The sequence below is a fragment of the Ciconia boyciana genome, chromosome 1 (genome assembly GCF_034638445.1).
Source record: "Ciconia boyciana chromosome 1, ASM3463844v1, whole genome shotgun sequence".
NCBI lineage: Eukaryota > Metazoa > Chordata > Aves > Ciconiiformes > Ciconiidae > Ciconia > Ciconia boyciana.
This window is the reverse complement of record NC_132934.1, coordinates 85,879,094-85,892,883: the sequence shown is the minus strand read 5'-3', so window position 1 is coordinate 85,892,883 and position 13,790 is coordinate 85,879,094.

The window sequence follows — 13,790 nt, the reverse complement described above, 5'->3', positions numbered from 1 at the left end:
GTATTCTAGATGGGTTTTAACAAATGCTAGTAATCCTTTCCTTTGAATTACTGGGTAGGGTCCTACTATTTTACAGCCAAGGATGCAGTCGGCCTACACTGCTGCCAGGGCAGACTGCTGGCTCACATCCAGCTTTCCATCCACCAGGATGACAATTCTTTTTCAGAAGAGCTGCTCACCAGCTAGTCATTTCCTAACCTGTATTGTTGCAAGGGGTTATTTCTTCCCAGGTGCAGAACTTTGCTTTTGTCCTTATTTAATTTCATCAGGTTCTTCTGAGCCCATTCCTCCAGCTTGTCTATGCCCCTCTGAATAGTTGCTCTCTGCCCTTGAATGTATCAACTAGAATAAGACAGGGAAGGTAAACTGCCATTATACATTCTCTTAGAGGGAAAAGTGGGTGATTCTTTGGTATTTGCTATTTCATAGTAGATTAATTTTTAATAATCAATGTAATGATGCATTCATGCAATCGAATGGTAATGTAAATGATAATGAAATATAATTCTGCTGGCATTAACTGAAAGGAAGCAGAAAACAAACAGAACAACCAAAGAAGGAATAAAATATAAACATTCTGTGCAAAAAAAAAAAAAACGACTGTGCCATGCAGAAAAAGAAAGATGACAGTGTTTTGCCACTTTGCAGAAAACTTTAAGATTTTGTGACAGGCATGTATATTGCAGCGTAAAGGAAATTATAGGATGCATGCGAAGCCTGTGGTATCCACAAACTTGTACATGCACAAATACAGTTGCCCAGAGGCAAGAGAAGAGAATGTGGAAATATTCTACTTACTACAGAGCATTGCATCTGGAGGCAATGGCTGTCCACCTCAAATATGGCATTGGTCTTGAGATGTGGAGGAAGCTGTAGAAGCAATCATTATGCATTCTTTCCCTGAAAGTCTACATCATCTTGATTTGTTGTTCAAGGAGCTGTTAGCTGTGTTAGGTGATCTTTCTTAACCTGACTCTCCTGCATCCTTCTGTTTTCTAGAAGATATTCTTCTAGTCCTGTTCCTGCTGTGCTTTCCCCAATTATGCCTATTTTGCAATTTCTGTGAAATGGAAGAGGCCTGGGAACATCTCAGTTCTTTGATGCTTTTTTTGGTGATACTGACTGAAAGCCATGGTCCCCAGCAGTATCTGTTCTACCCCTTAATCACGGAGAACACAGCCCACAGCCAAGAGACTTCTTTGTCTCTCTTCACTTTTCTTTCATATTCTGAGGTGTCCTTTTTTTTTCCCCAGTTGTGCCACTCTCATACCCAATACTTCACCATTACTTGGTTGCTTAAAACTGTTGTTTGCCTTTCTGTCTCCTTTTATAGAATCATAGAATTGTTTAGGTTGGAAAAAGACCTTTAAGATCATCAAGTCCAACCATTAACCTAACACTGCCAAGTCCACCACTAAACCATGTCCCAAGTGCCACATTTACACACATCTGTTTACCCCCAGGGATGGTGACTCAACAACTTCCCTGGGCAGCCTGTTCCAATGCTTGACAACCCTTTTGGTGAAGAGGTTTTTTTCCTAATATGCAGTCTAAACCTCTCCTGACGCAACTTGAGGCCATTTCCTCTTGTCCTGTTGCTTGTTACTTGGGAGAAGAGACCAACCCCCACCTCGCTACAACCTCCTTTCAGGTACTTGGTCTCCCCTAAGCCTCCTTTTCTCCAGGCTAAACAACCCCAGTTCCCTCAGCTGCTCCTCATAAGACTTATGCTCTAGACCCTTGACCAGCTTTGTTGCTCTTCTCTGGACACACTCCAGCACCTCAATGTCTTTCTTGTAGTGAGGAGCCCAAAACTGAACAGAGTATTCAAAGTGTGGTCTCACCAGTGCCGAGTACAGGGGGATGATAACTTCCCTACTCCTGCTGGCCACACTATATATGATACAAGCCAGGATGCTATTGGCTTTCTTGGCCACCTGGGCACACTGCTGGCTCATATTCAGGCGGCTGTCAACCAACACCTCCAGGTCCTTTTCTGCCAGGCAGCTTTCCAGCCACTCTTCCCCAAGCCTGTAGCGTTGCATGGGGTTGTTGTGACCCAAATGCAGGACCTGGCACTTAGCCTTGTTGAACCTCATACAGTTGTCCTCGGCCCATTGATCCAGCCTGTCCAGATCCCTCTGCAGAGCCTTCCTACCCTCAAGCAGATCAAAACTCCTGCCCAACTTGGTGTCATCTGCAAACTTACTGAGGGTGCACTTGATTCCCTTGTCCAGGTCATTGATAAAGATATTAAACAGAACTGGCCCCAATACTGAGCCCTGGGGAACACTGCTTGTGACTGCCAACTGGATTTAAATCCATTCACTACCACTCTTTGGGCCCAGCCATCCAGCCAGTTCTTTACCCAGTGAAGCGTATACCCATCCAACCCATGAGCAGCCAGTTTCTCCAGGAGAATGCTGTGGGAAACAGTGTCAAAGGCTTTACTAAATTCCAGGTAGATAACATCCACAGCCTTCCCCTCATCCACTTGTCATAGAAGGAGATCAGGTTAGTCAAGAAGGACCTGCCTTTCATAAACCCATGCTGACTGGGCCTGATCGCCTGGTTGTCCTGTACGTGCTATGTGATGCCACTCAAGATGATCTGCTCCATAACGTTCCTTGGCACCGAGGTCAGACTGACAGGCCTGTAGTTCCCCAGGTCCTCCTTCTGGCCCTTCTTGTAGATGGGCGTCACATTCGCTAGTCAACTAGGACTTCCCCAGTCAGCCAGGACTGCTGGTAAATGATGGAAAGTGGCTTGGTGAGCAGTTCTGCCAGCTCCCTCAGTACCCTTGGGTGGATCCCATCCGTCCCCATAGACCTGTGTGTGTCTAAGTGGTGTAGCAGGTCACTAACCATTTCCCTTGGATTATGGGGGCTTCATTCTGCTCTCAGTCCCTGTCTTCCAGCTGAGGAGCTGGGTACCTGAAGAACAACTGGTTTTACTATTAAAGACTAAGGCAAAGAAAGCATTAAGTACCTCAGCTTTTTCCTCATCCCTTGTTACTATGTTTCCCCCTGCATACAATAAAGGATGGAGATTCTCCTTAGCCCTCCTTTTGTTGTTAATGTATTTATAGGAACATTTTTTATTGTCTTTTATGGCAGTATCCAGGTTAAGTCTAGTTGGGCTTTGGCCCTTCTAAATTTTCTTCCTGCATAACCTCATGACATCCTTGTAGTCCTCCTGAGTTCCCTGCACCTTCTTCCAAAGGTCATAAACTCTCATTTTTTTCCTGAGTTCCAGCCAAAGCTCTCTGTTCAGCCAGACCAGTCTTCTTCCATGCTGGCTCGTCTTTCAGCACATGGGGACAGCCTGCTCCTGCACCTTTAAGATTTCCTTCTTGAAGAATGTCCAGCCTTCCTGGACTCCTTTGCCCTTCAGGACTGCCTCTCAAGGGACTCTGTCAACCAGTCTCCTAAATAGGCCAAAGTCTGCCCTCCAGAAGTCCAAGGTAGCAGTTCTGCTGATCCCCCTCCTTACTTCTCCAAGAATTGAAAACTATAATTTTGTGATCACTGTGCCCAAGACAGCCTCCAACCATCCCATCACCCACAAGGCTTTCTCTGTTTGCAAACAACATGTCTAGTGGGGCGCCTTCCCTAGTTGGCTCCCTCACCAGCTGTGTCAGGAAGTTATCTTCCACGCATTGCAGGAACCTCCTACACTGTTTCCTCTCCGCTGTATTGTATTTCCAGCAGACGTCTGCTAAGTTGAAGTCCCCCACAAGAACAAGGGCTAGCGATTGTGAGACTTCTCCCAGCTGCTTATAGAATATTTTGTGTGTCTCTTCATCCTGGATGGGTGGTCTGTAACAGATCCCACCATGATATCTGCCTTGTTGGTCTTCCCCCTGATTCTTACACATAAACAACCTGATCATCACCATCATCAAGCTCTAGACAGTCAAAACATTCCCTAACATACAGGGCTACCCCACCGCCTCTCCTTCCTTGCCTATCCCTTCTGAAGAGTTTATAGCCATCCACTGCAGCACTCCAGTTGTGCGAGTCATCCCACCATGTTTCCGTGATGCCAACTATATCATAGTTTTCCTGCTGCACAATGGCTTCCAGCTCATCCTGTTTGTTGCCCATGCTGCTTGCATTGGTGTAGATGCACTTCAGTTGGGCTATTGGTCCCACCACCTTTATTGGGGAGAGAAGCCCTAATTCCTACGTGACCATTCTCAGGGGCTTCTGTGGTTTCTAACACATCAATAACCCTTTTGTCTTTTCTGCCGCATGGATCTCCATCCCCTACCTCCACTGGGACAGCAGACTGAAGGACCTTGCTAGCACACTGTCCCTCAAACATTGGCATGCCACCCCCAGGCTTATCTCTAGCAAGCCTGGTTTTATGCCTTCCCCCCCTTCAAATCTAGTTTAAAGCTCTTTCAATGAGCTCTGCTAACTCTTGTGCAAGGATCCTTTTCCCCCTTTGACACAGGTGTACCCTGTCTGTTGCCAGCAGGCCTGGTGTTGTGTAGACCAACTCATGATCAAAAAGCCCCACGTTCTGCTGGTAACACCAGGCTCGGAGCCAGGTATTGATCTGCTGCCTCTTCCTGTTTCTTCCCTCATTATTCCCTGCAACTGGAAGGATAGAGGAGAACACTACTTGTACTTCTGCTCCCTTAACCAGTCATCCCAAGGCCCTGAAGTCTCTCTTGATTGCCCTCAGCCTTCTTGTTGCAACTTCATCACTGCCTACCTGAAAAATCAATAATGGATAGTAATCTCAGGGCTGTACCAGGGAAGGAAGCTTTCTCATGACATCTTTAGCCTTGGCTCCAGGGAGGCAGCAGACTTCCCTAAGAAGTGGGTCCGGTCTGCATATTGGGCCTTCTGTTCCCTTCAGAAGGGAGTGTCCTATGACAATGACCCATCTTTTTTTCTCTATGGAAGCAGTTTTGACACAGGGCATAGGCCAACTTAACCTCGGCAACACCTCCAAGCTAGATGAACCATCATCCTCCTTATTGTTTGGTTCACTTGCAGAGCCTCATACCTATTATCCAAGGGCACCTGGGAAGGTGGGGTAGTCACAGAGGAGATGCGCCTGCTGCGCTGGGCAGGAACTTGTCACCATTGCCCCCTATCCCTTAAGTCACTGTGTTCAGCCAGGTGGAGATGGGATAGGGAATCCTCCGTATCATGTGTCCCGTCTGCCTGTTGAGCCTGTCTCAGGGAAGGTAGGGTGTGATTCCAGTAGTGTATCTCGCTCTCCCTGATACTTCTCAACCTAGTCACCTCCTCCCAGAGCTCTGTCACTAAGTGGAGGAGTTCCTCTACCTGGGCACACCTCTCACAGATGTGCTCACTACTGCCGTCTAATACTAGCGTAAGAGTAGGGCCCACCCTGCAGCCTGACACCTGGGTGGCAGCATGTTCCCATGGGAGCTCTGTCTGGGGAGCTGCATCAGTTGTGGCAGGTGCAGAGCTTAGAAAGGCCATGGCTTTCTGCCAGGTGGATATCATTGCTCCCTGGTTGAGCTGGCAGCGCTTCAGCATCCTTCCTGCACACCCTTCCGCACACGCTGCTGCCCCATGCCCTGGGGCATTTTACACGCGCTAGCGCTCCTCAGGGGCTTTTTTACACGTGGGGGTGGGAGGCTCAGTCACCATTGCTCCTGGCCCCAGCCTGGTCTCGTCAGCTGCTGTTGCACGACCTGTGGGCTCCTGGCGGCTCTCTTGGCTCCCCCTGAGGTTCCCCCAGTTCGGGAAACACCCTGCACACCGTGCTAGAGTGCTCCACTGCAGATCGTGCCAGCAACAGAGCTGCTTGCCTCGGTGACTATGCATAGACTGAGCTCCAGCATCTCAGCCTGTCTTCTTTCCTGAAGGGAGGAGGAGTCCAGGAAGTTCCCAAATCTTCAGCTGACATTAAGAGAACTTAAATGCAAATAGATGCACTTGTAGCAGCAGCAGAAAGGTAGAGAGCTGGAAGGCACTTTTTTTTTGTTTTTCTCCAGAGAAGGACATTAGCAGAGCCCAGGGGAACCAGAACACTTCGATACCTGCACTCATTTTGGACTCCTATCTCTTCTAGGCTAACACAACCATGTATCACTAACGGCAGCACTGCATAATGACATTAAGGCCTGAGTCAAACAGCCGAAACACAGTCAGTCAGAGAACAAGATAACCTCAAAAACAGTGAGTCTGCCAGCACCAGCGCAGTTTCTCAAGTATGAAGCAAACAGCTGGATGGGGCTGGTTCTCATTGACCCTGCAGTGCTGTTCCCTGTGCATTGTTCTAATGACTAAACTTCACTCATCACCCTACTTTACAGTGTGTGTACTATGCATAGTCCTTCTGTGCTCCAGTGTATGTATCATGCCTGCACTAGACTCCATCAACCTCTGATTTCAATACAAAGGTTAGTTCTATACATAGGGGAAAAAGAGACTTTCCTATAGCCTGATGCACTCCTCTCCTACCATTCATTGCAACCTAGAAAAGGATGCAGGGATTACTTGCAACCTTGTTCAATGACTGGATATGGCATTCCTGTCCACCTCACCTCCTAGTGAATAACACTCATGTAGGCAATGGCTTCTCTGTGTATCCTCTCCATCTTTGCTCCCTGATCTGGGCTAAGATTGTCTCTGGGGAGAGAAAAGTACTTGCGGAACACTTTTGTGCCCAGTTACATTGGGCAGCAGAAGCAACTGTCAGTAGTTTCTTCTCTGTCTGGGGAATGTAGTGTGCAAGATTGAGATGATCAGAGAAAATCCCAGAAAATCCCCAGAGGGTTGGGAGCCTGTGGTTGTCTGGGAAGTCTGGAGAGGATAGTCATCTGTAAGAAGAAGAGGCAAAACTATATCCCACATCTCTGTGTATCCTCATGGTGTCTCTTTCCACCAGCACTCAAGTGACATATAAGAGTGTACTGGGTCTGGCTGGGATAGAGTTAATTTTCTTTGTAGCAGCCTGTATAGTGCTGTGTTTTGGATTTGTGACTAAAACAGCTGTGATAACACAGCTGTGTTTTGGCTGTTGCTGAGCAGTGCTTGCACAGCATCAACACTTTCTCTTTTTCCCACTCAGCCCCCCCAGCAAGTAGGTTGGGGGTACGCAAGAATTTGGAGGGAACACAGGACAGCTGACCCAAACTGACCAACGGGATATTGTATGCCATATAACATCATGCTCAGCAATAAAAATTGAGGGGAGAGGGATTTTTGGGAAGGTAGGCATTGCTCAGAGACTGGCTGGGCATCAATCTGCTTGTGGGAGGTGATGAGTGGTTGTCTTTGTATCACTTCTCGCCCTCTCCTCCCCACCCCCCTTACTAAACTAGCTTTATCTCAACCTATGAGTTGTCTCACTTTTGTTCTCCCCATCCTGCTGGGGTTGGGGGGGGGGAGTGAGTGAGATACTGTATGGTGCTTAGCTGTGGGCAGGGGTCAATGTGCCACAAAGTGAGAAAAGTAAACCCCCAGTCTCTCTGCTGTACGCACAGTCAGGCTTCCACACAGCTACAGCAGGTTCCCATGCTCAAATGTGTGCACATACATGCATCCCAGCATCTGGTCTAATCCACTCACTGCATCACCCCACTGTTTAGCCCAGGACAACACTGGTGCTATGAATTGTCAAGGCATGCATCCCAGCCAGGTGAATCTGAACCACACCTGAACCAGCGCCGAGAGGAAGTGGCATGTGACACTGGCTGGAGACTTCCTTCTACAGGGTACAGAGGCACCCATCTACTGACCTTACTTGCTACCTCCCGTGATCGGTTGTTTGCAGGGAGGTTGGACTGGGGCTGTTGCAGAGAGCACTAAGGCATGTCTGGACTTTGCCCTGTTACCCCTGGCCTGCTCATCCATGTGTGCACCAATGATACTGTCAAGGGAGACCTTAACAAACCAAGAGTGGCTACAGGGCACTGAGGCCCAGGTGCTGTCATCCTTGGTCCCGCCAGTGGAGAGGAAAGGCTTGGGTGGGAGGGCACCCAACCTACGGGTTAACACCTGACTGCACAGCCAGTGTTACAGACAGAGCTTTGGCTTTTATGACCATGGGCCCCCTCTTTGAGAAATGGGGAGTGCTGGGGAGACACAGGATGCCACACAGGAGTGGGGCAAGAGCATGTTTTCCAACAGGCTTTCCAGCCCAGCTAGGAGGGCCTGAGCCTAGGCTCATCAGGGGATGGTGACCAAAGCCTGAAGAGAAGGGGAGGCACACGGAGCAGGAGGGAAGTGCCTGGTGAAACGGGTGCGCGCACTTTTGTTGGAGAGCTGCAAGGGGGGCAAACCAGGAGCTGGGGTTGGCCACAGCACAGGAAATGCCCTCAGTGGCCAGGGTGCACTCCACAGCACTCCCACTGAATAGGGAAGGCAGAGTAGGTGGGCTGATAAGAGGGTCCACTGACTTTCCCAGGCAAGGCAAGGTAATGAATTGGGTCGTGGTCCATCCAGAGAGTTCAGTCAGGAAAAGAAGGCGATGGAGTCAGCGTGTCAGGGCCCGCAGTGCATCCCTCTTCTAGGAGTTTAGTCGGCTAAGTTAGCGTTTAGGTGGCCGAGTCCAAGTTCAGCTCCTTTGCTGATAAGAGCTGTTGGGAAGAAAGCTAGGAGCAAGGGCCTATCCCTCCTTTGCCTTGGGAACTGCTTTTAAGCAGAGGCCTTGCTGCTGGCCCCTGCCTGTGCTCCATCGCAGCTGTGTGGCAGCTCTGTCTATGGCTGATCTTGTATCTGCACGGTCTGGACCTTGATCCAGACCCACTGGTTCAGCTTCCTGGCTGACCTTGGATCTGCCTCATCACTATGGACTTGCTGGGGCATTGCTGGGCTGCATGACACCCACTGTCTTTGGCCCTCATCCTGACCTGGACTTGCTGTTCTGCATCCTGGCTCCTTCTTGGCGAGGCCACTGGTTGTGCCTGCCTCGTCACTGCGTCCCACTCCTGACTAGCCTTCCATGGTGGAGCAGCTAGCCCTCACTGCTCTGTGACACAGAGGCAGGACTGCCGACAAGGCTGCAATGTAGGTCCAAGGTCCACCCAGATGTGAGAGAGACATGTGGCAAGATTACAGCCCTGGACTTGAGGAAAGCAGGCTTTGGCTTGTTGAGGGAATCTGGCAGGCCGTATCCCATGGGAGTCGCCCCAGAGGGCAAAGGAGTCCAGGAGAGCTGGTCAGTCTTCAAATACAACCTCCTCAAAGCACGAGGAGGGTCCATCCGATGTGTGGGAAGTCTGCCAGCCCTGGCAGAAGGCCAGCATGGATGAACAGAAAACTCCTGACTGAGGCTGACATGCAAAGGAAGTGCACAGAAGGCGGAAGTGGGCCCGGGCTGCTCTGGAGGAATAGAGCCATTGCCTGAGTATGGTGGGGTGGAATCTGGAAAGCCCAAAGCTCAGCTGGAGTTGAAACTAGTGAGGAACGTGGAAAGCAACACGAAGGACTTCTCTGAATACACTGGCGGTAGAAGGGAGCCTAAGAAAAGGTGGACTCTCTGCCAAATGAGGCAGGGGACCTGGTGACAAAGGATACACACGGTGCCTTCCTTGCCTTGGCATTTGCTTGCGTAAGGTCTGCTCTGAGGCCCTAGGTCCCTGAGCTTAGTGGCGAAATCTGGCAATGATGTGGAGCGTTACCCACAGTAGAGCAAGGCTATGTTGGGGACCAAAAGGCAAGCTGGACATACGCAAGTCCGTGGGTCCACCTGAAATGCGGCCAAAGGTGCTGAGGGAGCTGACCAAAGTCACGGCAAAGCTGCTCTCATCTTTGAGAGGTCATAGTGAGCAGGGCAGGTTCCTGATGATTTGAAGAGGCATATGGCACACACCCCTTGGCCAACTGCCCCGAAAGGCAAGAAAGAGCCCCCAGGGAACTACAGGCTCGTCAGCCTAATCCCTGCCCCTGGGAAGATCACAGAGCAAATCCTCACAAAAACTACTTCCAGTTGTATGAAGGACAAGAAACTGACTGGGAAAAGACAGCATAGATCTACCAAGGGCAAATTATGCCCAACCAACCTGATAGCTTTCTACAGTGAGTCTACTATTCACTTGAATGAGCGGAGAGCGGTGAGTGTTGTTCACCTGGACTTAAGCAAGCTCTTTGCCACAGTTTCCCATAGTAACCTTGTAGACAAACGGTTGAGGTATGGTTTGGGTAAGTGGAAGATAAGGTGAGTGAATAACTGGCTGGACTGCTGGGCTTACAGGGTTGTGATCAGCTGTTCAAACTTACTGGCAGTGAGTTTACTATTTGCGTTTCTTGGGCATTGATACTGGGGCCAATACTGTTTAATGCCTTTTTTTTTAAAAGACCGTGGGTCAAGAGACATGGTCATGCCCTGCCACAGGCTCCTTCTGCTCTCCTTTCAACCTGTCTCAAACTCCTCCCCATCAGTCTCTGTCACTCAGAAATCTACTCTGCATGCTTTCAGAGGCTGTTTGAGGCTATCTGCTTGTTTCTTCACTGCCCTAACAGTACTCTGCCTGCAGTGGGGTTCTTCTAGTCTCTCTCCTACTTTTTTGGCCCTCCAGTGGTACTGTAGGTTCTCCTTGGACTCTTTTAACATCTCTGCTTCTTTCTTGGTCTCTGTGAGGCTACTTTCTACTCTCTCAGCATTCTTTCAGTCTTTCTGCTATATTTTTTCACCTCTCCAAGGCTACCATATGCTCTCTGGGTCTCTTTCTTGCCTACTTTTTTCCACCTTTCTGAGGCTAGTCTTTGTTATCCTTCACATTTGCAAGCTTTATGCTATTTTCTTACCTTCTCTGAGACTAATCTGTCTTCTCTGAGGTTCTTTCATGCTCTCTTCTAGTCTCTTAGGCTCTGCAAGGCTTCTCTGTTCTCTGAGACTCTCTCAAACTCTCCACTTCCTCCCTAGCTTCTCCAAAGCTGCTATGGCTGCCTTTCAGGCTTTCAGTCTGTTCCTTCCTCTGACTGAGGTGACTTTGGAGCACTTTCAGTCTTTCTGCCCCCGCCCTTCTGAAGTTAAACTGGGTTTTCTGAGGCTGTTTCAGTTTCTCTTCAAGGTTTGTGGCATCTCAGCAGCAACTCTTCTTTCTCCTGGGACTTTTTCAGCCTCCTTGCTTGTTTCTTCCCTTCTCCAAGGCTATTCTCTGTTGCTCTTCTAGCCTCTCTCCTTTCTTAGCAGCTGCAGGCATACTCTTCTAGTGCTCTTTCAGAATCTCTGCTACTTTCTTGTTATTGGCAAGGTCTCTGGTGTGTTCACCATGGTTCTTTCAGGCTTTCTACTAGTTTCTTTGCCTCTTTGAGGCTACTCTCTGTTCTCTGAGTCTTTTACAGATTTTGGCTAATTTTCCCTTCTTTGACGCTACTCTTTGGGGCACTTTCAAGCTTTCTGCCTTTTTTTTTTTTTGTCTTCTCTGAGGGCGCCCTTGGTACTACTGGGTACTCTGGAGCTCCTTTAATATCTGTAATGCTTTCTTGTTATCACTGAGCCTCTTCGGTATTCTCTGGGGGAGGTCCTTTGCCTTGTCTATTTCTTTCTCAGCCTCTCTGACACTGCTACATTTTGTTTCCTTGGGCACTTACAGTCTTTCTTCCCTTCCTTGAGGCTACTTTATGTTCTCTGAATCACTTTCAGACTCTCTGTTGCTTTGTTGGCTTGTGCTTGGCTCCACTGTTTCATCTGGGGATCTTTCAGACCATCTTCTACTTTTCTGGCATTTGGAGGGCTATTCTGTGATCTTTCTCTATCTCAGTGTTTAATCTTTTTTCACAGTGTTTCTGAGACTTGTCAGTGTCCTCTGGATGTCTTTCAAGCTCTCTAGTACTTTGTCCTCTCTTCAACTATTCTGTATTCTCTGGGACACTTGCAAACTCTTTTCTGTATTACCAGGCTCTCAAAAACAATTTGCTGTTCTTTGGAGATCTTTCACGCCTATTTCTGTTTTATTAGAGTATTGTTTTGAAGGAGGATGAGAAAGGATGTGTGTGTAGGATCTTGTCAGAGATGCAACAGCTTCAAGAGCTCTGGACTTCAACTGCAGTGGAGTTGGAATAGATCTCTGAGAGTCACCTTTTGGAATTTTTTTTGTCCCCTTTTGGGTTTGGTGGTAGGAGTTAGGAGAGAAATGAGCTCAAAGAGGCACCTTTTAAAAAATCCTTTATTTTTATATTATCCTAGTAAAAATCTTTTATATAAAGGCAAAAGTAGGTATTGCATAGAAGAAACACTGGTGTGAACATCACCTGGTGGGAATGGCATGTTGTTTCTCAGTGTCTACTATCTAATGCACAACAGATGGCTAGCTCATAGGCAAACATCTCCAGGTTTCCCCATGCCAGCTACAGGATGAAGCTGCTCAACTCTATGGAAAGAAGTTAACATCAGAATTATGTGTGCCCTATTCCACGCTGCTCCCAAGAACCATCTGCTGGGAAAACACCCTTTTCCTCTGTGCCTTTTCTATGCTTAACCAATACATTGACCAAGATAATGAGGATCAGTTTGGCTGCCCTCTGCTTGCACCCTTCCTGTGTGTGGGTTTGTATTTCATGCATACAAATGGGGGGTGGACACAGGATAGGAGTGTTGGCCTAACATGACCATAGTCCAGGAACTCAATGCATGACATATACAAGGCATCTTCTGTCATCTTGGAGACATTTATGCCATTGTTTTTATCATCTCACATGCTACTTATCTATGGGCACTTCTTTTGAGTGCCCTCCACCTGGGCTTCCTATAACTAACAGCCTTGGTACTACCAGGAGGGAACAGAATTCACTGCTATCATGTCAACAGCATTCAAGTAGAGGTTCTTCAAACAGTTCTCCTGTTATGTCTCTGCTTAACTTCTGCTGCAGCTTCCAAGCATGAAGCACAGTGAGACAGCGGGTATGCTACAGTCTGAAGGAACACTCAGAGAAACAGCACTCTCACACACTTAACTGTGCTTTCATGAATTAGAGATACAGAGAGGTATGCATTTATACAAATCAATATTTGTGTATATTAAAGATACTTTTACTCAGTATCAGTTTTTATTTAAAAACATGCTAAAAACTTATAGTTAGATAATCAGAGTGACATTTGGGGAAAACACACAGACAGCCACCCACCAGCATAAGCAAAAAAAGTGCATACATACATGAGCCAAAGCTCCCTTTGACCAGTTTACAGGACAGTTAGTGCCTTCTCTGACAAACTAGCTGATGCAGCCTCACACTTTCCAGGGCTGTTTTTTGTTGCCTGGAAAATGGCATTACTTTTCTGCTCCTTTCAGGATGTCTGTCATCACCTCCCACATCAGAGAGTTAGCTAGAGACACAAATAAGCCCTGCTTTTGACTCCCTTCCTGTAGGTGGCTTCATACAGACGAATACATGAAGCTTGTGTAACTATCTATCTCACTTAATACTGTGCTTAAAATGCCAAAAGTAGTCATTAAAAAAAGATTTCAGGATCTATGCTGCTAGATCATGAAATGGAATGAAGCATTCTAGAAAAATAAGTTTGGATGGAAGGCAAAGTAGCTGAGTTTGCAACTACACATTTCATCTCTGAGTGACTCATAAACATTTTTTATTTCCTTATTACTTTCACTAATATATTTTACCATTTTTTTGTACAAAAACTGACTGCAGATTAAAATTTAAGATGCGGCAGGTACCACCGTGCGACCCAAAAGGACAGAGATGATGCTCCTCCTTAGCCCTGCACGCTGCTCTTTTTGAACGCCAGAGAAAGCTAGAGAAAGCTAAGCACCTCTGCCCAAAGGGAGAATGCAGCAGAGCCATCAGATGAAAATCGTTCTGTCTTGTCTTGTAAAAATGGGAACGCATCTT